Source organism: Neovison vison, chromosome 1 (assembly GCF_020171115.1).
Source record: "Neovison vison isolate M4711 chromosome 1, ASM_NN_V1, whole genome shotgun sequence".
Classification (NCBI taxonomy): domain Eukaryota; kingdom Metazoa; phylum Chordata; class Mammalia; order Carnivora; family Mustelidae; genus Neogale; species Neogale vison.
The window spans coordinates 113,397,343-113,424,690 of NC_058091.1; the positions used below are offsets into that span (position 1 = coordinate 113,397,343).

At 36.7% G+C, this 27,348-nt stretch overlaps 1 protein-coding gene across 36 annotated transcripts in view; it reads left to right on the forward strand.

Moving 5' to 3' along the window:
- Positions 1 to 27,348, forward strand: part of RIMS1 (regulating synaptic membrane exocytosis 1) — a 498,418-nt gene that overhangs the window by 58,431 nt on the left and 412,639 nt on the right. The window lies entirely within an intron of this gene.

A 27,348-nucleotide genomic window follows, 5' to 3' on the forward strand; every position in this document is an offset into this window, starting at 1 on the left:
AAACCTGGCGATTCACAGACCTATACCCCTCAGGCCAATAATACATCATAAGTTTATAATTTTTAAAAAAAGTAAATTAAAAAAAAAAGAAAAAGTTGCTAGGAAATTGATATATAAGTATAGAAGTGTGCAGATAAGAAGAGACATCCTTTTTTCCTATGGGCTCAGCCTCCCACCTGGCCAGCTGGTGCCCAGTGTGGCATGGAGGGCAAATTAGCTTTCATCCTTACCCCAGCCTCTTCCATGACCAGTATCTCAGGCCAGGCACATACTACCATTTCAACTGTTCGGGGAAGCCTTGCTCACTTTTGATGTGAGGGAGGATAGATTTGAAGAAGATGTTCTGGATGACATCATAGTTTTAGAAAATGTGGATTTGGCATGAAGTAGGTGTTAGAAGATTGTGGGGCAGAAGAGTAGTGAGACCAGTGTGAAGGTCGTAAAGTGGAGAAAAAAGTGGAAAATAAGGCTGGGAAGTGTCTCTGAAAAACAGGCTAAAGCTTCAATAAAATAGCAGTAAAAACTATATCTAACATTGCATGTGGACTTTATCTTTTTAATCTACATTGAAATCATGAACTATCTGGCCTAGAGGTATTCAGCTAAAATATTCCAAAGTCTAAACTGGAATTAAGGTCCTCAGATCATAAATAAAGCTCCTTTTTTAATGATGCTTCACTGACTTCTAGTGTTTTGTCCAGATGGGGACTTGTTCCTACCTAGAGGGGAGGAGTCCTGCAGAAGTTTGATCCCTTACAGAAAAAACTAACACCTATGTTCTTCTTTATGTAGTGTGTGTAAATTTTCAAGACTTCCATCTAATTGTCTCCTATAACAGATGGCATGATATACTGGTCAATTTGGAAAGAGACTAATAAAGGGACTAACTGCAAAGATGTTGGCAATGTTTAGGACAGGCAGCAAGGGATGGCCAAGTAACTCATAACCATTAACAATGAGGGGTTGTGCCTTTCTGGGCCTGAAGGAATAAGGAGAAACCCAGGGATAGGGCTATGTGTAAAGCGACAGATTTTGGGGGTTGTGGCACCCACGAGAGGGATACAGGGGTGCTGTCTGACTGGAAATGTGTTGAGGAGATAAATACCTGCTCCAGGTTCACTCTCTAGTTTCTGATCTGCTGCAGGTACCTTCCAATGGCTAAGTCAGTCTGATCAGAGGGGAAAGAATCCCTTTGATCTAGTTCAAATTGCTGAGCCTCCCAGGCCTGGAGCAGTGTGGACAGGGATAGACAGTGGATCGGAAGGGGCCGGTAAAAGATGTCCAGCACACAGCCCTACTGCTCCAGTAACTCTTGCCCAAAACCCAGTTTTATTATTTTTTCTTAACACTTAATAACCAGAATTATCTTATTCATTTATATATTTCATGCTTATTTTCAATCTTCTCTCTCTCTCTCCATGAGAGCAAGGACCTTGCTTGTCAATCTTGTTCTCCCTTTTCATCTAGTTCTTGCAAGAGTATGTTACAGATGGTAGGTACTCAGTAATTTCATTGAATAAAGGAATGATCATGTATTAAATACATGTATTCTTGTGTATATGCACATATATTATGCATGTATTATATATATTTAATTTAGTTAGTTAATTATATATGCATGGTATATATGTTTGTATAAATACTCTAAATTTCTTAGTAGACATTATGTAGGCATTACATTTTATAATGGCTTGAGCCTAAATAGTACCTGACACACTAATCTTCATACAGTAGGTTCTCATTAAAAATTTGTTAAAGGATTTTAAGTTAATATATTTAAAATGGATAAATGAACATATTCAAGATATTATAGTAAATAATGGGATTAATTTCACAAAACATTAATTAAATATTATTAGCATCTTGTCACAATTTGTGTTTTTTAAAGATATTAGGTTAAGATCAGGAGGGAGACAAACCATAAAAGACTTTTAATCTCACAAAACAAACTGAGTGTTGCTGGAGGGAGGGTGTGTGTGGAAAGGGTGGTTGGGATATGGACATTGGAGAGGGTATGTGCTATGGTGAGTGTTGTGAAGTGTGTAAGCCTGATGATTCACAGACCTGTACTCCTGGGGCAAATAATACATTTTATGTTAATAAAAATAATAATAAAAAGATGCTGTTTTAAGTTAGTCTCCATAGTAACATACTAGAATAAAAAAAAAGAACATAGTGAATATTAAGATAACACATTAAAATAAATACTTGAAAGTGAAAAAAAATAAAGGTGTCTGGCTAAAAATATCTGCTTAGTTTATTTATCCATCATTTATCAAATGGATCACATGTGTATTGCCAAATCCTGAGAATATCAGCTGAGATAATCATTAGTGTTCATCAGATATTTCTGGTTTTCCTTCTTTCATGCACTTGCTAAAATTATACTTCTCTACTCTCTTAATTTAGTCATGGTCATGAAGCTTGCTTTGGCCAATGAAATACGAACAGGAATGACATTTAAATACTTCTGAGTATAAGTACTTAAGAGCCAGTGTTCTGTTTGCTACCTTTCTCTTCATCTGCCTGGGGAATTCATGATGGTATTAATGTTAGAGCTGTTTGGAATGAGAACATGTGGGACAGAGCCCCCACCTACCTGAGATGAACTTGCAAAATCAATGGGAAATACATCTTTGCTATTTTAAACCACAAGGTTTAGATGCTGTTTGTCTTGCAGCATAATCCAGCTGATCTGGAATGGTGCCGAGTTATATGAGATTAGGTTTGTCTCTCAGAGATCCCATGATTTAATGAAGGAGATAGTCTCAAAACAAATTTTTATAAAACAATTCATTTGAGTGCTAGGGAGAGATGTCAGAGACCACAGGAACATGGAGAATGAAACTTCTACATGGGTTAGGGAAGGATTCAAGAGGTCACACCAGAATTTGGCCTTGAAGAATATTTAAAGGGTCTTCAGGCAGAAAGCACTGTAAGATGAAGAACAGTCTGAGTCATGGCAGGTTTGCAGAATGACAAAACAGCTTTGACCGAGAGACACTTATTCACACCCACTTGGATCAGATCCAGAGCCTGTGGGCACAGTATAGTGTGGTGGAGAGCATAGCCTCTGGAGTAAGGTTACTTGGATTTGAACCCAACTGTGTTACTTCCGTCATCTTGGGTATGCTGTGTAGCTGTCTAAGACTCAGTTTCCCCCTTTGTAAATTAGAGAAAGTACAAATGCTCTGATATTTTTGGATGCACTTGTTGTATTCAACATGTGAGTTTCACGATTACTAGTAATATTATAGGGTCCATAACACTTTCATGGTTGGAGATGAGGGAAAGTTGGGCAGTAGGGATGGACAGTGCCAACCTAAAGGAGAAGGTAGGAAATATAACACTGCAGTTAAGGTAACCTGGGAACTCCTCTGGGCTATCAGAGCAGGGATACCCTGGGGACATGTAAAGTTGCTAGAATACTGACCTTGCCAAATCATATCCCCTTGTATTTTTAGTCTTTGTACATTAGAAGAATCTAAGTTTGCTCATCAAACCTATAAATAGAGTGAGGGCATAAGCTAATTCAGGCCTGCAAAGCAGAGGCAAAGGACAATTAGCCGATCTCTGAGTGCACCCATCATATGGTCCCTAGTGACCTGCCTTGCCCCTGGTGATTAGACAAGTGCATTTCAAACTGTGCTGAAGACATTTCTGTAGTATGAGAATTTGTCCATCTAAGTGTTTTTAGGCATATTTTAAGATACATATACAGTATCTTAATGTGCATTCAAAGTATATATGGAATAGGAATAGAAGAATGGACATGACTTGCAACTTTGATCTCAGTATCCTATATTAGGATGTAAGCTTACTTGGGAATGTCCCCTCCTAGATCCCTGGGTCTGGGCACAGAAATTTAATAAGAAAAACCTCTTAAGGCTTTCTTCTTTCTCTGAAGATTGGGAGAAAAAAAGAACGAGAGAAAACAATGGCATACAAAAGTATATTTTTGTAGGGAGCCACCAGTTGTTTCCTATACATTGCAGTGGCCTTGGGAATCAGACTGCCTCAGATAAGGTTCCAAATTTTGTCACTTGTCATGTGGGCAAATTAGCCACTCTAAGCTTCCAGTGTTCTCATCTAAGAAATGAAGATATTAAAAAGTGAAGATCTTTGTATTCCTACAAAGATATAAATCTTTGTAGGAATAAAGGAGGGATGAAATAAGATAATCCAACTCATAATCTCCATAATGTTAAATTAACCTAACTTAAATGGCTATGAATTGTCAAGTCATCATGTGTTATTATATAAAATGATCAATTATAATGTTTCCATCGAACGGTTAAGGAGTGAGTAATTGGAACTCTCCTGTACTGCTGGTGGGAATGTAAAATGGTTAGTCACTTTGGAGAACGGTTTGGCAATTTCTTATAAAACTAATATACATTTAACATATCACCCAACAGTGCCACTCCTAGGTAAAGTAAAGAAATATAACTTTGCAAAGACCTGTCCTCTGTAGTAATAGAAATTTTGTCCATATAGGCAAAAACTGGACACAATAAAATGATCATCAGCTGGTGAGTGAATAAACAAACAGTGATACATCCAAGAAATGGAGTATTACTCAGCTATAAAAAGGACCCTACTATCAATAGGTAAAACAATATAAATGAATCTCAAAAACACCATCCTAAGTGAAAGAAGTCAAACACTGCATATTTATTGATTCCATGTATTTAACATTCTAGGAAAGGCAAAATTACAGAAATTATTTTTTTAAAGATTTTATTTATTTATTTGACAGACAGAGATCACAATTAAGCAGAGAGGCAGGCAGAGGAAGAGGAAGGGAAGCAGGCTCTCAGCTCAGCAGAGAGCCCGATGTGGGGCTCGATCCCAGGACCCTGGGATCATGACCTGAGCTGAAGGCAGAGGCTTTAACCCACTGAGCCACCCAGGCACCCCCAGAAATTATTAAAAAAACATGTCAATTGTTGTCATGGGGTAGGATAGGCGAAGTGGGGTAAAGGGAAAGAGATTGACTATAGAAGACAGGAGAGAACCTTTCTGGGTGATAGAAATATTTTACTGTGGTGATGAAGAAAACAAGAAAACACAAGAAAACACTTGTTAAAGCACCTGTAAGTGTACACTTAATTTTTTCTTTTAAAGATGTTTTATTTTGAGGGGTGCCTGGGTGGCTTAGTGGGTTAAAGGTCCTGATCCCAGGGTCCTGGGATCGAGCCCCTCATCGGGCTCTCTGCTCAGCAGGAAGCCTGCTTCCTTCTCTCTCTCTGCCTGCCTCTCTGCCTACTTGTGATCTCTGTCTGTCAAATAAATAAATAAATAATCTTAAAATTAAAAAAAAAAAGAAAAAAAAGAAATCCAGATGGGCTTCATGGGGATCAACCCCCCCCCCCTTGCTTCTGTTAGAAAAAAGAAAGGATGTTTTATTTTGAAATGTTTTATTTAAATGGAACAGTGTACAAGCCACATATTCATAGTTGTATTTTATTTTATTTTTAATTTTAATCTCTTAAAAATTTTAGTTAGGTAACATACATTGTTATATTAGTTTCAGGTGTACAATATACTGATTCAGTAATTCTGTATATTATGCAGTTCTCATCAAGAAAAGTGTACTCTTAATCTCCTTCACCTGTTTCACCCATCCCCCACCTCTCCTCTAGTGTATATTTTAAATGAGCAAATTTTATTATATTTACACTGTCTCTCGATGTAAAAAAAAAAAAAAACTTAAGGAAGTAGTTATGATGGAAACCTCTAGGTAGGAAGAACATCATAGACTAGTCAAGATTTTGTAATCCAAAAAATCATTCAAGAAAGGAGAAACCAATAACTTGGACTTTGAATGTTTAGCCTCTCTGACAGAGGACACCTGGACATTTGAATCTATCATTAAGTTTTGAGGATAGTGAATTAAGTAAAAATGTGAATGGAAAAATAACTTCTTATAAAACCTACAGTTGCAAGTTTATTAGAACAATTTTAGAAGCCTCTTCCATAATTTGTATATGAATGTTTGAGAACTATGATTTGTCCAAGAGTTTGAAGATTTATTTAAAAAAACTTGCCATCTAAGCTTTCCTCCAAAAACATTTTTCCTACCAAGATAGCTTCTACTTTTAAAGCCAGTTTTAAGTGCTATCGTCTGATGCATTTTTATCCAAAGTGATGAAATAACACCAACTTCCTTCTAAAAAAAAAGAAATAAAATTCAAAAGTAAGAGATGCCTGAAGCATACTTTTTATACATGCTTGTTTTTCATGTTTACATTTTATTGAACTGCCTTTACAAGGAAAGCCAGAAATCTAGATAATATTTAAAATGCAGAAACATACTGTAAATAGCTGTAAAACTTGGCATTTAATTTTTTCCTTAAAATTAGTATGCAAAAATCAAATATACTCTTGGTTGGGTGACTGTGGTAAGATTGGAAGACATGAGAAATCAAAATAAGCATACATGATGATGAGGATGCAATTTTTATATTTCGTTCCCTATACCGATTTGTGATGGATTCTTTAGATCATTTCTTTTAGTGGGCTGATAACATGGTGACTGGAGACTTTTTTCCTATTGAAGTCTTAGCCAGCTTTAACTTGATTATTATATTGTGTATTTTATCTCCTAATTGCAGAAGGTTGGTTGTTTCCTTGCCCTCAGGACCACCTGTCATTGATCACCACGTAACTATGTTAGTAATGCTGATGACATTTATTCAACTACATTCTTACATACAACAAACAATTTTGGAATCCCTCTATTTCCAATGTAATATTAAAAGTGGAGTAAAAAAATACATTGTTAAAACAATACTGTACAATTTGATAATGCTTGAGTGTCTTCAGTGTATTTTATACACATTACTTCATTTGTTATGGCTAAGAGCTCTCTCAGATAGGGTCCAGAAAGATGTTACTAAGAAATGTTACTAAGTTACTAGGTCCAGAAATGTTACTAAGTTCACTATGTAGGACCATAATGAGAAGTAGAAAGTTGTTTACCTAACATTTTCTAGGCAGTAAGTGGAAGGTCAAACCTCAGACTCAGTTCTGACTCTTTGCCTTGCTGTTCTACTCTACCATGATTCTAAGACATGATTTACTTTACATTTTAGTTTACAGTTTACACTTTCCTAGTAAAATGAAAGTGGGTAATGGGTAATTGGATTTCGGTATGTAGCTGTTATGTTTTCCAGATGAAAGTACAGACTGGTGGTCATATGGCAGTTCCCTCATGTCCAAGCTTGACCCTGACTTAAACTGAGTGGTGATAATAGTAATACATACTATTGTGTGGAGTTGGTGGGAAATCTAAAAACTCTGTCCTTTTAGTGAATATACTAAAGATTCCTATGCAATGTAGTGATTATCTATACTGAAAAAATGTCCAACACATTTATTCAACAAATGTATACTGAGCACCTATCATATGCCAGACACCAGGAACTAGAGGTACAGCAATGAATCAAATGAGCAAAGTCCTGACCTTCACAAAGATTTTGATCATTCTCATTAATATTATTATGAATTAGCTTCAGCTCAAATCTGGAAATTTTTGAAGACCTTGGAAAATCATAGTGTATAAATAGTTGATGGGGGAACATGGTATCCCATCCTTAGCAACAAGCCTAGGATAAATGCATACTAGGAAATACATGAACACCCGGATCTTGGGTATCATGAAAACATGGTAGGCAGAGACTGGACCTGCTGTAGTTGGAAAAGAAGTCCTTCTTGAAACTGAATACACAGATATCTCCCATGGGGCCTAGCAATCATCCTGGAGGTAAGAGGAAAAATTAGCCATAAAACTCTCAGTGCATCAGTATACATCAGCTTAAATATTATCTAGACTTCTTTCAGATATCTGTGGGATAGCTGGAGCATTCAGCTAATGTCATCTGAGTTTACTGATGCTTCTTCAGGTTGGCTAGGTAAATGTAACCTAGGCTGGGCTTTGCAAGAAGTTGGCTTCAAGCTATAGGTTGGGTCCAGATTTGTGTCACATGTCTCATGGTAATGGCAATTCAAGAGGGCAAGCCTCAATGTACAAATGCACGAGCACTTTTCAAGCTTTCTCATTACATCTTCTCAATCTGTTAACATCCTACTGCGAAACCCAAAACTCAGCTGGAAATACACTTTAGTTACCAGGATGCTAAAGCATGCAGCATAGTTCAACCCCGTAAAAGGAAATGGGGAAGTGGTATAAGAGTGATGGAATGAATATTTTTGAATAGTAATTTAATCAACCACAGAGCAGAAAAGGACTTTAAGGACAAAGAAGTAAGTCCACTGATATAAAATTGTCTATGAAAGCACGTTAACATTCTAACTTATTTCTCATTATTTTTTCCGTTATTTCATACCCTCCTATTACTACTTTATTCTTTCAAAGTTAGTTTTTTTCCCCTTAATATAAAAATATACTTACCTCCTAGAATAAAGATACATTGAAATAGCTTACTTTAGGGACTTTGGGCTGACTCTTTCAGATTCTCAAACCTCATCAAATGGACTGATAGGCGTATGCTTTTTACCATTTTGCTTTTGGAGTCTTAAACTGTTTATGCCTATAGAAGATACAGACTAAAGAGGTTTGGGAAGTAGTGATGGCTGACCTTCACTTAATTATGCCTTTTTTTTTCAAGAAATAACAATTGCTGTGCTTTTCATGACTTTTTGTATTTTTCAGTATTTTTCTAATAAAAATAACTTTTAAAACATTATGGTATAAAATTTTTCTCTTAGAATTTGTAACTAATGTTCAGAATTTCTTAGAAAATAAATGTCATAAGGCATATGGCCTAAGATATATTTTCAGTTCTACATAAAATGTAGAGTGTCTTTCAAAATACCAATTTTAGGATTTTTTTTCTATCCATAAGTGCTGGATAAGTAATATTTTGTGTGAAATAGTGGAAGCAAATTTACTTTTTAAATAATCTACATATAATTTATGACAAGTAGTGTTTTAAGCATACGGTTCTATGGTTTGTCCTTTTCCTGAACTATATTTTAAAAGCTCCTTTAAGTTCTTTGTGTATATGTAATAATTCAACTTGATGAAAGACATTCCTACACAAAACAAATTTCTTAACTTTAACTGTGTTTGTATTATCCTTCTGATTCTGACAAGGTATAAAGGAATAAATTGTTCACTTTGAAAAAGTGTATTAATTGACTTCCACAGTGGTTTAGTGGAATCATTGTTTTCTGAAGCAAATTAAATTATATTCTACTTGCATAAGAGAGAACATATCCTTAAATAATGAGACTTTTGTCTTCCTTCTTTGAGCCATCAGTTATTTTCCTTATTTATTTTTTACTTTTTTAAAGATACAATTTATATACAATAAAATGTACAGATCTGAAGAGTTCAGTTGGATACATACTGGCAATTGTATATACCTATGTCACCACATCTTAAAACAAGGTATAAAACATTTCCATTATCCCCCTTCCATCTGCCTCCACACCTAGAGGCAGCTACTTTCTGATTTTTGTCACCATTGATTACTTTTTATCTCTTATTGAACTTCATAAAAATTGAATCATACAGTAAGAACTCTATGCCTGGTTTCTTTCCTCAACAAAAAATTTTTTTTAAGATTTTATTTATTTATTTGAGAGAGAACGAGTAAGAGCGAGTGAGAGAGAGCACAAGCAGGGGAGGGGCAGAGGGAGATACAGAAACCTCATTCAGCAGGGAGCCTGATGCAGGGACTTGATATCAGGACCCTGGGATCATGACCTGAGATAAAGGCAGGTGCTTAAAACTAACTGAGTCACCCGGGCACCCCATCAACAGAATATTTATAAGATTCACTCATTCACTAATAACTGTTGTATGTATCAGAAGTACATTCCATTGTACGAATATGCAGTAATTTTTTCAAACACCTGGGTTTCCAGTTTAGATTATGAATAAGAGTACTCTGAATATTCTTGTAAAAGTCATTTTGTAGACATAAGTTTTCATTTCTCTGAATAAACCCCTAGGAATAGATCTCTGGGTCATAGTATAGGCTGCTTTCTTATTAATTTATAAGAATTCTTTATATATTCTGGGTGCCTGGGTGGCTCAATGGTTTAAGCCTCTGCCTTTGGCTCAGGTCATGGTCTCAGGGTCCTGGGATCGAGCCCCACATCGGTCTCTCTGCTCAGCAGGGAAACTGCTTCTCGTCTCACCCCCCTTCTCTCTCTGCCTGCTTCTCTGCCTGCTTGTGATCTCTGTCTGTCAAATAAATAAATTTTTAAAAATCTTAAAAAAAGAATTCTCTATATATTCTGGGTATAAGCCCTACATACATACGTATATGTATGGCATTTATAGTATATATAATGTAAATGTTTTCTGTCAGTATAATTTGTATATTTATGATTTTAATAGTGTCCTTTGGGTGCAACATTTCCTCTTTTGCTGACATCAAATATTTAAATTTTTGTCATTGGTAAAGGATCAGTGAGTTTTAATTACAAAGTTACAAAACCTGAAATATTATTTCCAAAATAAGGGGGTCATTTTCAGTTACAGAGCAATAAAATTATGGGTAATTTGAGTAGACAAAGACAATCTTGTCAATGTCACATCTTTTTACTAAATTTTATACATAAGAGAAAAAGTAGAAAAATTTTCAGTAAGGTAACTACATGGTTTTAGAAAAAGTGTCTCATTACCTCTTGAAATTTCTCTGCAGGCAAAATAATCTATACAATTATTTGCTTGAAAAATGACTATGTAAATTGTGTTTATGAACAATGAAAATATTGAGTTTGTTATTTTTTTTTCACTATTAAGATGACAGATACAGTCTACCTACTGCAATGATCACATTTTTATTCCTCATACATCTAACTTGTGTATTTCAAAGAAGTACATTAGGATTTCCATGCCTTTTTAGTTTTTTACCTTTAAGTTTACATAAATATATTGACTGCTACCAGTGTGAAAAAACAACCAGTCCACAAACAAAAACTCTAGGCTTTCCACAAAAAATTAGTTTAATACCTTTGATGAGTTTATATTGGATGCTTAGTCATGAAAGAATTATTAAGTACCTCGTGTGGGACATCTCTCTGTGAAATTAATATATGATAATGGAAAAAAGGTGTTCCCTGAAACTGTATTGTCACTTGGAAGATGAACTTTCTTAAGAGTTCTATGATATGTTCAATGGACTAAAATGTGAGGTCGTTGCTTATGTTCAAGTAAATGTGGTTATACTTTTAGAATAAGAAGTGGCCAGTTGAAAATATTTCCTACTGAAGTGAAGTGCCATATTTGCTATTCTGTGTTGTCAATTTACCAAGCATCAATTATATCCCATGGAGAATGAATATTTCTGATGTTGCAGTTACTAAGTGTCAATTCATCATTTCTGAAACTGAATGCTATTCCTTGGGAAATGCTACCTAGTATGTTTCTGTTTTAGAAGTGAACAATGAACACTATCATCTTGGAGAATCTGAAAATCTATTCAGTAAAAAACCCTACTTAACCTGTTCAACTTGTTTCTCAGATTTATTTGACCACGAAACCATTTTCTTTCTGTGTGATAACACTTACTTAATTCCCATGGAATGCTTCTGTGAAGCATTCTTTCTGAAATGTTAATTTTGTATAACATTTCAATTTTAGTGAGATGTCATTATCATCATAATTATATATACATATATGTGTGTGTATATATATATGTATATGTAGATGTCAAACTATACTCTGTAAAGCATATTAGATTTTTTAAGCTTAAGAAAAATTGATTCTTTTAACTTTTTCTTATGAGATAAAGTTTTAACCTTTTCTTTCTGTGATTCTGTTTTGTTTTTCTCAAGAGGATTTCAACATAAAACATTAGTAAAATGGAAATTTAAACTTATAATCAAGAAAGATGTGAGATTATAAACATGGTTACCATGTCAGCTGTTATTATGATAAACTCTAAGTTTTTCTCTGAACTTCCTTGGAACCTTGACCAAAAGAAGTCATGATAGGTATTTGTAATAAACAAAGAATGACATTTTTCTTGGTGCTAAATTTTGAGAACAAAAATTGTGGAATGGATGTGAATTTTTTTTGTTTTTTTTTTTTTGTTTTCTGGTGAGTGTGAGAGAGCAAGAGAGCATGAGCACGGGGGGGGGAGGGGAGGCAGAGAGAATCTTATGCTTCCATGCTCAGGAAGATGTTAGACTTTGGGACTCAACACACAAACCTGAGATCATGACCTGAGCCAAAATCAAGAGTTGGACACTTAACCTACTGAGCCACCCAGGCACCCTGCATGTGGAGTTTTATAGAAAGGGATTAAACTGATGTAATAGACAGTGACCTCACCAGTAATTTCTACTAAAGGTAAATACTGACTCCATACAGCTATTTCTTGTATCAATTGGTCATAAAAACTGGAGGCATGACATTAAAATGGCAGTCAGGAAAAGCTATTCCATGAGGGATTATGATAATGCGATCCAAGTTATATGAGATTTCTTATGGTTTAGCTTCCTCAAAGTAAAGGACTCAGGCTGTCCTGTGCAGTAAATGAATGGCTCATTCATTAGGAGTTCCCAAATACCTGCGTGAACATATTAGAATCATCCTGGGAAGCTTATCATTTGAGAATCCCCATGCCCAAACTTTAGCTCTGAGGGTCTGGGCGAGCACCCTACGACTCTGTTCCTTTTAAAAACCTCTTTAGATAATTCTGATACATGACCTTGTTTGGAAGACACTCACTGATGATTTCCCTTGAATATCACTTTGGTCAGTTGGCCTTTTAATATGAGCTGGCATCAGAGAGGCCATTAGAGTTTGTGTTCCTTCCCGTGGATCTAGAGTGGAAACACTGTACAACAAATGGAGTTAACTTTTAAGAGAGCTGTTAAACGGAAGAAGTGCAGCTAGAGAGTGCATGCCTAATGAGAGACAGTTGAGGGGTTAATGAGAAAGAGAAGTGAAGTGAGGGTAGAGGGACACAAGACTCAATTCAAATAGATGAGACAGTCTCTGTAAAAGACAACAATCTTGTTCTGTTCACCTTTTAGCTTTTCAAGGGCAGTTAGGAAGCTACATCTGGGTAAATTTCGGTAGACATTTAAAAAAGAATACTGCAATAGTCAGAAATCCTTAACAATAGAATTAGCTATCCTAAGGCTAGTGAAATATCTGTGGCTTTAGGTTTCCTCTAGCAGAAGCACTAATGCCATAGAAGTTAGTGACTTGGTGGGGGCACCTGGGTGGCACAGTCAGTTAAGCATCTGACTTTTGGTTTCAGCTAGGTCATGACTTCAGAGTCCTGGGATTGAGCCCTGTATCAGGCTCCAAGCTCAGTGTGGAGTCTGCTCGAAATTGACTCTCTCCCTCCCCCTCTACCCCTCCTCATGTGTCTCTATAAAATGAATAGATTAATGAATTTTTTAAAAAGAAGTTAATGATTTGGAAGGAAGGAGTGACAAGTTTCAGTCTTAGAGTTTGAAAACCTCTTTTTTTTTTTTTTAATATTCATGGATCTATAAGTAAGAGGTATATATCAAGTAAATCCCAGGAGTGACTAGCTGAAACCCTGGAAGTAGTGCTGAAGAGTGAGATGAGCATTAGTTATATATGATAATAAAATTAAAATTATTTTACAATATTTGAGAACACTAAGTGACATTAATAGGATACCTGTACATTAAAAGTATAATAGGCTTTTAGGTTTTTAAATTTTTTTATTTGAGTGTAGTCACACAATATTACATTAGTTTCAGGTGTACAACTCAATGATTTGACAAGTTTTTGCATTATGTTATGTTCACCACATGTATAGCTACCCTCTGTCCCATTAAATCATTATCACAGTGTCATTGACTATATTCTTTATGCTCTGCTTTTTATTCCCATGACTTATTCATTCCATAACTGGAGGCTTCCACGTGGTATAGAATATTACACAATCATTTAAAGGATGAGATCATGCCATTTGAGACAACATGGATTAACTTAGAGGGATATTATGCTAAGTGAAATAAGTCAGACTGAGAAAAACAAATACCATATGATTCCACTTATAAGTGGAACTTTAAAAAATGAATAAGCAAACAAAAAGTAGAGCCAGAACTATAAATACAGAGAACAAACTCAGGTTGTCAGAGGGGGAGAGGGGTTGGGCAAAATGGGTGAAGAGAAGAGGGAGGTACAAGCCTCCAGTTATGGAATGAATAAGTCATGGGAATAAAAAGCAGAGCACAAGGAATACAGTCAATGACATTGTAATAATGATGTAATGGGACAGAGAGTAGCTATATGTGTGGTGAACACAGCATAATGTATACATACATACATATATACATACATATGAGTGTATATATATATCAATCACACCACATTTTCCTTATCCATTCATCTATTGATGGACACTTAGATTGTTTCCATGTCTTGGCTATTATAAATAATGCTATAATAAATATAGCAGTGCAGATATCTCTTCGAGTTAGTGTTTTCATTTTCCTTGGGTAAATACCCAATAGTGAAATTATTAGATTGTATGGTATTTCTATTTTTAATTTTTTGAGGAACCTCCATACTATTTTTTACAGCAGCCATACCAATTTACATTCCCTCCAAAGGTGCACAATGGTTTATTTTTTTGACATCCTCACCAACACTTGTTTCTTATTTTCTTGATTCTAACCATTTAGGCATGAGGTGATATCTCATTGTGGTTTTTTTGTTTTTGTTTTTGTTTTTTTTTAAAGATTTTATCTACTTATTTGACAGAGAGAGATCACAAGTAGGCAGAGAGGCAGGCAGAGAGAGAGAGGAGGAAGCAGGCTCCCGGCTGAGCAGAGAGCCCAATGCGGGACTCGATCCCAGGACCCTGAGATCATGACCCGAGCCAAAGGCAGCGGCTTAACCCACTGAGCCACCCAGGCTTCTCATTGTGGTTTTGATTTGTATTTCCCTGACAATTAGTGATGTTGAGCATTTTTCATGTGTCTGTTGACTGTATATTTCCTTTGGAAAACTGTCCATTCAGATCCTCTGCCCATTTTCTAATTTGACTATTTTTGTTGTTGTTGTTGTTGTTGTTGTTGTTGTTTTGGTTTGTTTCTTTTTTTTTTTTTGGGCATTGGGTTATGTAAGTTCTTTATGCATTTTGGATATTAACCTCTTGTCACATATATCATTTCCAAATATCTTCTCCCATTCGGTAAGATGTTTATTTGTCTTGTTGATGGTTACCTTTGTTGTGAAAAAGCTTTTTATTTTGATGTAGTCTCAATATTTTATTTTTGCTTTTGGTCTCCTTGCCTTTGGAGACATGTCTAGAAAAATGTTGCTATGACTGATGTCAGAGAAATGACTGCCTGTGTTCTCTTCCAGGATTTGTATGGTTTCAGGTCTCACATTTAGGTTTTTAATCTGTTTTGAGTTTATTTTTGTGTATGGTGTTAAAAAGTAGTCCAGTTTCATTCTTTTACATGTAGTGGATAATAGACTATTCTTCAAAATAAAAATATTTCTGTTTAGCATTTTTTGGAGAAAGTCATTTTTTCTTGCATTATTAATCTAGATTTCAACACTTAATCTTGTTTTTACGTATATTTGAAGATAATTTTTATATTACAAAAGAGATAATTTAAGCAATTTCAAGGAAATAAAATGGTATTCAAATAAGAGTTCAGTTTGTTGAACTAATACTGTTGCAACTTACATATAACAGGGCTTTGTCAGTGCTGTGTTAATGGTTCTTTTCTCTGCCTAGCACCTGGAATTGTGAGGATCACATGAGTCAATGTATATAAAGAGCTGAAAAAAAATCCATGTAATGCTCAATAAGTATCAGTTATTATCATTATTAGTGAACAGACTGATTTGATTTCAGGTTGTGACCATAATACTTGTCACGGTGTATGGCACAGAGCAAGTGCCCTGCAAGTTATTTGCTCACCAATCCCAGAGATGACATAATCATCAGGGCTTTCCAACTGGCTCTTTGGAATATGCCTCCATTTCATGTCCTATTTCTAAAGCAGACATTTATTGAACCTCTTCCCAGTAGTTGAGCTACAGCTATTAAAATCTCTCTTGCCTATATATGGACCCTTCACAGAATACACTGGTGAAGGATTAATGAAGAGTCCTTAGCCTAGAAGCTTTTCTGGACTTTAGTATGTTTCAATATAAATCAGTTGATTTTGAAAGAGCTAAAATTAATGGAGAGGGAAAAGAAAGCAGATAATTTTGAGTAAGAAAATGGTATGTGGAATGGAGATGAAAATGACAAAATTATGTTCTAAAAATTTGAAATAGATATACCTGACTTGGGAAGTGGGCTGTATTAGGAATTAAGAAGAAGAGATTAGTGAATGAGGGCATTTGTCAAGGAAATACCCTAGAACTGGATAGCTGTGTATGTATTTGATGGGGGAGGGGGATGTGAGCTGTTTTACAGAATCTGTGAATAGGTGAAAATGGAATTTAAGGAAAACTAGCACTTCATTTAAGAGATAAAATGAATTTGGAAGTAGTATACAAAAATAAGAAAAGGCAATTTCAAGAGAGTCTTCAAAGGAATAGTCAGAGGACTTAATAATCATTCATTGTCCATTAGGGAGAGTAAGAGGTGATACTGGCATCAAGATTATGAACATCAGTAGTAGGAAGATTTGATTAACTCCTATATAGAATTTGGGAGGTTTTCAGTTCGAGAGAAGGGGAAATATTAAGTTCAGTATTTCAATTGGCTTAAACTCAGTTGTTAGGAAAGTATTTAAGTAGATATGGATTTAAGACCTGATAGATAATGGGGGTTGAGTCTGGAAATGACAATTCATGAACCATCAGCCAACTTGAAACCACAAGAAGGGCAGTCCTACCGAGTCAAGAGAGCTGAGAAGAGCATTTAGAGAATGTTTGCCCTTGTCAGTGAAGGGTAAGAAGTCATACTTACTGTATTATCTTTCCAGATATTTTACCTTCCATCAGTATTGTGGCCTCTTGACAAAGTAAAGAAATTATATTTACAATAAAAAGTGAATAGTATATATTTATGCACAAGTAATAGTCCATGTACAGCATATGTTCAAATCTGGCTCCGTTTTCTCTCTAATTTCTAGGCAGGTGAATCAGTTGAGAAGATAATTACGATTAATTGAAAGCAATGCCTGAAATACTTCATTAATCCTTCTCCAAGTTTTATTTTCCCATTTTATTTTATCTATTTAAAATCCACTTAAATACCACCAAGGAACCGTTATGGACCTCTCAGTAGATATTTATTTAGCTATCTGGCTCCCAGATGAGGAAGGAGAATGAATGCTTTTGGAGAAAAGGCATACTTAGATACATTGAACAAACCCCCAAAATCATTATCCAAAGAGCTATGGTTTTGTGTTACAGAGAAAGAGCAGAAGAATTGTGAGTTGTAAGCAAGCTCTGGCAATAATCTTTATAAATACCATTTATCTTTCTCTACTACCAAATTGCATTCTTTACTCTGGACATGTAGACTGTAGATAACCATTACCTGACAACTATCTGTTATTCTTCTACAACACTGAAATATGGCAAGGAGATGTGTATGAGGGGTTAAAGCTTAAAATACTCCATCATAATTGTATAGCTCTTGCTGAAACTGTAATGACTGTGAAACAATTTATTTGCTCAAAACAAAGTACCTCACAGATACCATAGATTTTTTAAAACATGAATTGACTCTCCTAAGAAGAAATTGGTATTTCACAAATAAATGTGTAACTTGGGTTGCGCCAGGTGTCATGACTAATAGCATATGAAATTCTTAGCGTAGCTCCTAGTCCACTGTGAGCAGTCAGAAATTTTAGATTTTATTTTATATTTTTAAAGATTTTATTTATTTATTTGACAGAGATCACAAGTAGGCAGAGAGGCAGGCAGAGAGGAGAAAGCAGGCTCCCTGCTGAGCAGAGAGCCTGATGCGGGGCTCCATCCCAGGACCCTGGGATCATGACCTGAGCCAAAGGCAGAGGCTTTAACCCACTGAGCCACCCAGGCGCCCCAAGCATTCAGAAATTTTAGCTGATATTATTTATTATTATTTTTCTGTTTTGTGATTGTATAGTTTTCACATCTAAATATCTTTAAATTCATCTTGTTTTGCTGAATTGCTTTTTTGAATTAAGACAACTTTTAGTTACATGTTCTCTCTGAGAGTGCTACTATTCCTGTTTTACTTGGTGTTATGGCTGACTCAACAGTCTCTCTCATCCCATTCAAGTCTGTGATTCTTAAGATGGAGAGACTACACTCAACCAGGTTTGGGGCGGAGACGAGTTCAGAGGAGTGGTTCTTGGTTGGACTGGTAGGCATGAAAGTTAGCTGTTAGGGGTACTGGGAACTACTTATTAATGAAATTGAACTAAGACCTGTAAAGAGTTTCCTCTTTACGATAACTTTACGATAGTTCCAAGGTTACCCCCACAATACTATCATTCTAACTCAGTTTTAGACCAATATGCTTTCTTTCATGGAAAAGAAATGAAACTAAAGACTTTGATGTGTGAACCTGGAGCCCATGAGGATGGTTCCACACAGAAGCACTGTCATGAATGCCGGAAGTACAAAACAGGCTGAATTTGCTAATCCACAGTTTCTTCCCTCACTAAAGAAAACTAGATATTACTTAACGTTTTGTGATGTTCTCCTTATTTGCTGTGGGTTATCATTCCCAGGTGAGTTTTTGTTGCTTTCGTCATCGTTTCATTTTTGTTTTCTTAATTCACTGTAGATCTGAAAGACTAAGGCCTCTGAGCAGGCTTCAGATGTATTTACCTACATAGCTTGCACAGAGCTGGGTTCGTGAGAAAAAGAGGTAGCGTTAGCAACATCACAGATTTTGCCCCACCCAGAACTGCTCAGGGTGCTTACTGAGGGAAGCTGGGTACTCAAGCAGAAACAAAAATAGGTCCCTCTGTGCTTGCACTCAGCGAGCAAAAAGTGGAAACTGCCCACTTATTTTTGCTTTTTGAGACCTGGTAATCCTGGTCACTAGTGAAAACAAACTCTTAGTGGTTGATGGTTGGGAGAAGGGAACTCCCTCAGACATTCCCCCTACTCCAGGCACAGGCAGGAGTGGGGAAGTTTTAAGCAGAACTTTCTGCCTCTACGGAGATGAATTAGAAATAGAAGAGGTGGAAAGAGGATTTTCACTCTCCAAAACCTTTCCAAAATGAATCTCATTGAACATTATCCTGCCAGAATCTTTTTCGGAGAAAATGGAAATGCCAGGGTCAAATGAAAGGTGACATTTTGGAGACAAATCCCCGACCTGTTTTTTTCATGTCATCCCTCACTTTCTTCCCAGCAACGTGACTTTCACACCAGATTCTGTCCTTCCTTCCCCCCACCCCTGCTTCCACACCTCTCTCCCTGTACCTTGAACTTCTCCCTTTTCCCAGGGCCTGTTAATTCCTTTCCTTAGAATCGTGCCCATGACTATGAAAAAGACCATCTTCCCTCATTAATCCTCTTTTTTCAAATCAGCTTTTGTTTCCATTTGCACTAATTGACTGCACTCTCTCCACTTTGACAGCACCCCTTGTCCCATCGACCCACCATAATTCCATTCGTGCCCCATCTCTTTGTACTTCTGGGGAGTTCAAAACATGATTTCAGAGCTCATCCTTGATACCTCTGCTACAGTGACATATTAATAGCGTCCTCCCTCTGGAAATTCTTTCTTCTTACTAGATGGGATTTCTCCACTCTGGGGAATGAACAGAAATTCTCTCTTGCAGGTTTAGTGGTAGGAAATTTCTGGTGCTTTTGAGTTTTCTAAAGTTGTGTTGTTTTGCAGGCAGCAGGTGGCTTTTGGAGAATGTACACAGGCTAGTAAATAGAAGAATGTAAATGGGACAGTGTGTGTGGGGGATTTTAGCAGATATAAATTCATAGATATGCATAATATCTCAAGAATTGGTGGATAAAAAAAAGAAACTATGTCAACAGAAGACAGTAGCTTAGATAAAAAGGAGTTAATTGGTCATATTGCCAAAATGTTGGAAATAATATTAAGAAACAAAATTAGCCTATTGGCATTTTCGAGACATTAAGAGCTAAGTTTGAATAATTCAGAAGACCTGGACTTGATTTTTGACCTGTCATTTTCCTTTTTATCAGTCTTTGAAAAGTCTGGTTTTCTAAAACTTAGAATCGCCTATTAATCTCAAGTGAGTCTTGATCTAGTTATCACCTTTATTTTAGAATACTGTACCTTTTTGGGTCTGGTTTTGTGAGTAACTTCCTGACCTCTTCAGGGGAGGTTCAGTGACCCTCATCAGTCATTGTGAAAAATGGCCAGCTGGCTTCCCTTTTCATATCATTAAGAACCTACTTTGCCTGTCCTCCACATCTTTTTTAGAATAAAAATTACTCTAATGTAGCTTCTGAGGGTTCCCTGAATGCACACCAGAGGTATAACAGGCCCTGATGATTTGTGATTAGTACATCTGGATTTTTAAAATATCAACATTCACTCTCCTTCTGGTGTAGAATTTTTACTATTCCATCTGCATCTTATGGGTAATAGTCATCATACTCATTTGTTCATGGTTAAATTGACATGGATATGCAGTTTTTAAAAACTCACTTTTTAAAGTAATATTTTTCTGCTTTTTCTCTTTTAGTATTTGTGAGTGGGAATGAATCACTTTTGAAGTCCTCCTTGGAGAAATGTATTTGAGGAGATTTTTATCAATTGTATTGTCTTGAACATGTGTTAAAAAAAATCTTTTTCGCTTTCTTGATTCTTTTTCTTGTATCAGCTTTTACTATACAGAGATGGTGTGTCTTGTGTTTCACCTTCCAGAGTGTTGCCATTGGTCTTAAGGTCACTCTGCATTTCCAATTTAACCAACCTGACACCTTGTGTAAATTTCAGGAGGCTGCTTGCAGGTGATGGAAAGGACATCAACTTCGATGCCAAGGAGACCTTGATAAAAACTTTGGCTTCTTAAAATATCAGTATTTGCCATTACTATTGGGAAAATAATCTCTTAGATGTATAGTTTCTTCATCTGTCAAATGGGACAATCATATCTCCTTTCAGAGTAGTGTCTCGAAGTTTGAATAAGAGATATGCTGTGTACATTTAGTACAGAATAGGTGTAAAATGAACAAAAGTACTTCTTATTTTCCTATATGTTTAGAAAAATCAGGAGAAAAAGTGATTTTCTCTTTTTACTTTAATGAACTGCCTCCCATAGAATTATTTCCAAGTTTTATTTGATAAAATACCAGTACACTGTATGTTAAATATATCTTACTGGTTCAACCAATGACTTGACATTAGAGAGTCTTTTCTACTATATAAGTCATATGTGGAGGAATATCTTTTTTCTTGTTAAGAAGGAGAATGAAATTTAGTCAAACCATATAAAAACACACTTAGTGAAGTTATTTAAGTCATAAAACTTATTGGCCATGGATCCATTTATATTTTGTAAATATTTTTTAGAAATGATGTATGCTGCAATCTTCCAAAGAGTATTACCTAGAATCTATTCTAAATCACTGTGTTTTAGCATGTTAAAATTACTCAAGCTTGAAATCCACAGCTTTTGTCCTTTTTATCTTATTCATTCATTTAACAGATATGTATTAAGTGACTATCATGTCAGGCACTATTCTAGGTTCTTGGCATATGTCAGTGAACCGAAGAGACCGAGATCCCTCCTCTTGAGTAGTTCACATTTGAGCAGTGAGAGGCAGTGAACTTTAATAAGTAGTAGAGCAAGGTAAAGGGGATTGGACATATAGAAGTCTGGTGGCTACGGGAAAGCAGATTACAGTGGTAAGTAAAATAATCAGAATGGGAACCTTCAATAACTGACATATGAGCAAAGTCTTGAAAGAGGTAAGGGAGTTGCGCTGGTATCAGGAAAAGAACATTCTGGACAGAAGGAAGAGTTGGCCAGTAAATGAAAGGTCCCCCAATAATGGGTCCGTGATCAAAGGAGTGAGTCTGATACAAAGTGAAGGTCAAGCAAAGCTTTATTTTGCGCCAAGCATCGAGACTCAAACCAACCATTAAACCGACTGTTCAGGGCCGTCTCTTTCAGAGAGGGAGACCTCTCTCTGCCTTAAAGACTGGTGGCCAATGAGATTGTAACACACAGAGAAAGCTACACAGTCCTGCTAGGTCACACATAAGTGACCAGTTGAATCCATTGAATTACAATTTACCCTATAGTAGACATTTCACCTAGCCTATCACCTCGGTCAGAATTGGTGCCCAAAAGGCGGGGCCCATACTCCTTGGTAGCTAGGGAGACAGTATCGCCCCCACTGATTGGGTACCTCCACCTGGCCTGACCTACCCTTTTATTTGGGCTTTGTTACCTGGCACTGGTTTCCGGGACTTGTTTTTAAGTAAGTTCCTTGGGGGGGGGATGGGGGGGATGGGAGCAGGGACAGTTTAAGTTTTACTGTATAAAAAACAAAATCACTGTTTAACCGGATGGAATCGCTCTGGCTAAATAGGCCCTTACAGTAAAAGGGATCTGTTGGGTCCCCCCAAAATTGAGTACCCCAATAAAGGGTCTGTGATTAAAGGAGCGAGACTGATACAAAGCGAAGGTCAAGCAAAAGCTTTATTTCCCGCCAAGCATCAGGAATCAAACTGGCCAGCCAGGGCCACACCTCTTACAGAGAGGGCGACCCCTCCCTGCTTTCCAGACTAACTTTTATAGAGCAAAGGCCATGTGGTTGGGCCTGGCCACACACAGTTGACCAATAAGATTGTAACGCCCACATAGGAAACTACACAGTGATGCTAGGCGACCAACTGAATTACAATTTACCCTAGTAGACATTTGAACCAGTCTCTCACACCCTCGTTAGGATTGGAGCCAAAAGACTCCCAAAGGGTGGGGGCCCATACTCCTTGGTAGCTAGGTGACAATATGTGCACCCACTGATTGAATACCTTCACCTGGCCTGACCCACCCTGTACTTGGACTTTGTTACCTGGGACTGTTTTCCTGGACTTGCTTTTAAATAGGTTTCCCTGACGGGGCAAGGTCAATTTAAGCTTCACAGCAAAATGGCAGTTCAGCCGGGGTGGGGCTGCTCTGGCTGAATCGGCCCTTACAGGACCCAAAGTAAGATCATGCCCGGTGTATTTGAGGAAAACCAGGAAGGAAGCCAGTGTGGCTGGAGCAGAATGAACAAGGAGCGAGGGAGTAGGGAACAAGGAGTAGCAGGCGATGAACTCCAGAGATACGGGAGGCCAGATTATGTTCTGAGGACTCTGGCAATTTATGTGTAAGTAAACTGGGGAGCCATTGCAGAATTTTGAGCACAGCAGTCATGACCTGATTTATCTTTCAGAAGAGTTGCTCTGGCTGTTGAGAATAGCCTAGAGGAGAAGGGCAAGGGTAAATTGCTGGACAACCAGGTAAAGGTCTTGTGGGAATCCAGGTAAATGGTGATAATGTCTTAAGACAGAATGACAGTAATTGAGGAGGTAAAAAATGGTCAGACTGTGAACATATTTTGGGATTATGACCAATTTTATGAATTGGATGCTAGGTGTAAGAAAAGAGGAGTAAAGTCTAAAGTTATTGGCCTGAAGAGCTAGCGAAATGTATTTGCAATCATCCAAGATGGAGATGGTTGCAGGAGAATCTTTCTTTCTAGACTTCAGTTCGGCAAGGAGCCTAATGTGGGGCTCGACCTTACCACCATGAGATCATAATCTGAGCCAAAATCAGGAGTCGCATTTTCAACCAACCGAGCCACCCAGGTGCCCCTTTATATTTTGTTAACTAGTGTTCTGCAAATCAGAAGATTGTGTATTTTAAAAATTTTTCATTTTCTCAATCTTATGTTATTTTAACTGTCTCTAAGCTTCTTAGGACAAATGCAGACTAGTACAATAACACTTGGGGAGTAAACACACATATACTTTTTCCCGAGACTCTGTTTGAATGTACTTATCTCCAGTGATGGTAGGAGAAATCTCAATAAAATTCAAAAACCAAGTAATTCAGAACAGAAACATAAACATGTCATATCTATTTGACAACTTTGTGCACAGTAACTATTTCCTGATATTAATCATGAAAAATAAAACAATTTAGATAAAGTTCAAATTGAGATAAAGTTTCACAAAATAGTTTTTTTGTTTGTTTGTTTGTTTTTGCAGGTGGGTCAAGGGGGATAGGTATTTATTACAGGAACCAAAATGCAAGCGCAAAAGAGAGAAAGTAATTTTGTAAATTTGTTTTTTGAAGGTAGTTAGGATTTCTCACTCACATACTCTATTGGGAAGCCCTTTTAGTTCCTGTTTGGAGAGGTGAAAGTCTTACCATAACCTCATCGACAGGCATGTGGCAGTTAAAGTTTCTCCCGTGTGTACGTGCAAGGAAGAGTAGAAGTAGTTGAGTGGGCAGTTGGCAGGCATTCATCGCATTGATTGCAGTCATTCATAAAACCCAGCAGTGCTGAGGGCAGAGTCAGGAGGAGCATTCGCCTGAGGTGGTTGCAGAATGTTTCACTTGCATGAATCTGCAGTGATGCTTGAGTGATGAGGGAATGCTCATTTGCAGTACGAAGACTGTTAAGAGTCCACATCTGATAAATCCCTGAGGAATTAAAGACGTTGCAAAGAATAGAGGTGAAACCCCTTGAACTCCTAGTCTCTTGATCCACAGTAATTCTGGGAAGTCAGCACTTTGGCAGGGTTTATGGCCTCCTTACATCTGGCTGAAGGAATAAATCATATGTAGAGGAAGACACTTAATAGTTACAACATAACAAAATATTGTTGTGTTTCTTAAAGTATGAAGGGTCTTTATGATACAAGTTTAATGCATGGGAGATAATAGAGGGTTCTGGTGCTAAACAATTTCTGCATTTTAGAACTGTCAAAACTATTACAGCTTACCCCTCCAAACTGATAGGTCAGATACAACACAATGCAGTTACGATTGTAAAGAAATGTTGATCCACACAAGCTAACAAAAATCTCAAGTGTATTATGTATTTTTTATATAGCTTAATGTATCTATCTGAGCATAGGGATTTTTAAAAAATCTTTTCTTTTCTATTTCTAGAAAAATTTCAGCTAAAAAGAAGTCCAATTAAAAAATGTAGGAGTATATATTACCGTAGTTTAGATCCACATCAAATTGGTTGAATAACTAGCAATCTGAAACAAAAAGATTTTCTCCAGAAAACATAGATTCATTAGCCAGCTGTATCACTGTAGTCTTGTGGTCAGAATATATGTTAGTATGAAAAAATATGTTGCTCACCTGCTTTTTAAGGATTAAATATATTAAGTATATTTCAAGTTATATTTATTCTTTTATTAAAGATTTTATTTATTTACTTAAGACAGAGTGAGCATGAGTGAGAAAGAGAGAAGGAGTGTAGGGGCAAAGGGACAGGGAGAAGCAGGCTCCCCGCCAAGCAGGGAGCCTGATGTGGGGCTCAATTCCAGGACCCTGGGATCATGACCTGAGCTGAAGGCAGATGCTTAATGACGGACCCACCCAGGCACCTAAAATTATATTTAAATTAATTGTAAATACTAATCTTTTAGGCTGTTGGTAATTTTTTTTTCATTATCCAATATATAAAGTTCAGAAATTCAAGTAAAGTTTTTATTTGAAAGAGTCTATAGTTATTCAGACAGAGGCAGTATTTTAGCTATCATGCTTTTATACCAGAACCACTGGGTACTTGAGATTAGATAAGGGTTTTCCTCCATAGATGTGGTCATTTACTTGGGGCAGAAAAAAAAAAAGTTTTGCCTTGGGTCCTACATTTAGTGCTGGCTGATAATCCACATTTATTATAAAAGAGGTACTTAAAAGCATATCTAAGGAAAACTATAATTAAAATGGCTGATTTATTATTTTATTTTAAAGCTTTGTATAACTTCCTGAAACTTTAGGGGAAAAAGTGAACTAAGACAGAAGGTTGCATATGGTTTCTCATAGATATCATTCTTCAAAATGTTTTTCAAAGTTGGTGATATTTCCGATAGTTTAACGAACCAATGAATGTAGATTAAATATGCTAAATGTACTATTTTTAGTTGAGTGGGAATTGCTACAGATTTTCCAGTGCTATGAAATGTAACTTCTTGAGCATTGTACTTTGTCTAAGTTAGACTAACATTTCAGAGCTCAGAAATCCCAGGACATTTTTTCTCCCTAACAAGTGCCTGCTTGGTTATTATTCCCTTAACCCTGATGCCTCTGAGTGGCTTTCTACTTCCACGAAACTAGAACAAGAACAGAAGGCTTTGTGGTTCCTGTGGATGTCTTTGACTCCTGTCTCTTGACCAGTCCATTAAGAGTTTAGCATTAGTTTTTGACAGATGCCACCTTACTTTACTTTTATCCAGCAGGGAGGTATATCGAGGCTTTAAAATGGTACCATTTTCTTTTCTTGTCACGTTACATATTGATTTCTAAGTCTCACTTGAACTTGTTTGGAATGAGCAGTATGTGTGTGTGCACGTTTCTTTGCGTTGTGTCCATGTTTCCCTGTATCGTTTCTTTCAGAAGTGGAGAATTTTGCCATGCAGCTCTTAGCTCTGGGAAAACAGTTTATCTGCCATTGCCTCACCAGTGATCCACTTCTGGAATAACACGACTGGCTTTAAATATTATTAGTGTAGTCAAACCTCCCAGAAGCCTCCATGGGAATTGTTAAGAACCAGATTCATGGTTAAGAATGCTGGGACCTAAGGGGCTTTTCCATTTAGCAAAGGCTAAGATGTGGGGTCTTAGCTTTGTAACTGAGGCTTCCCTATTCAAAGCAATATTTTTAAAGCTTTTGAGGGGAAAGGATATCTAAACAGCCTTAAAGGGGGCTGCTTTTGAATTTCTGCCAGTGAATCTCTTCAGTGCTCTATATGCCCTGTTGACACAAGGGTGAGAGGATCTTCTGCTGCCCTTTGGAGCTCTGTTGTATTATCTATCCTCTGCATTTATTTAACCTGTAATGGAGGACTTAAGACACAAAGACCTTTTGCTATTTTTTTTCCACATTGTGGAGGTATTTTCTCTATTTTATACACACATGCACACACACTCACACACACACACATACTTTACATATAAACATTTCTTTCTGAGTCTTTTTCTTTTCTTAACTTGAAGGGGATTTTGAATATGGAGAATGTCTGAAGGCCTGTTAGATCTCTTTCTGCATAAAGAAAAAAAACCATGTGGTGATGAATGACATGAAACAAGATTCCATATCTTTTAATAAAATAGCCAAAGCCACAGAAAATCCTGCCCATCTTTTAACATGTCAGCACAACAGGTGTTTGTATTTTTGAGCTTTCACATGTCATCACATGGCGAGGCCAAATTTTCAGTGGTGTTTCT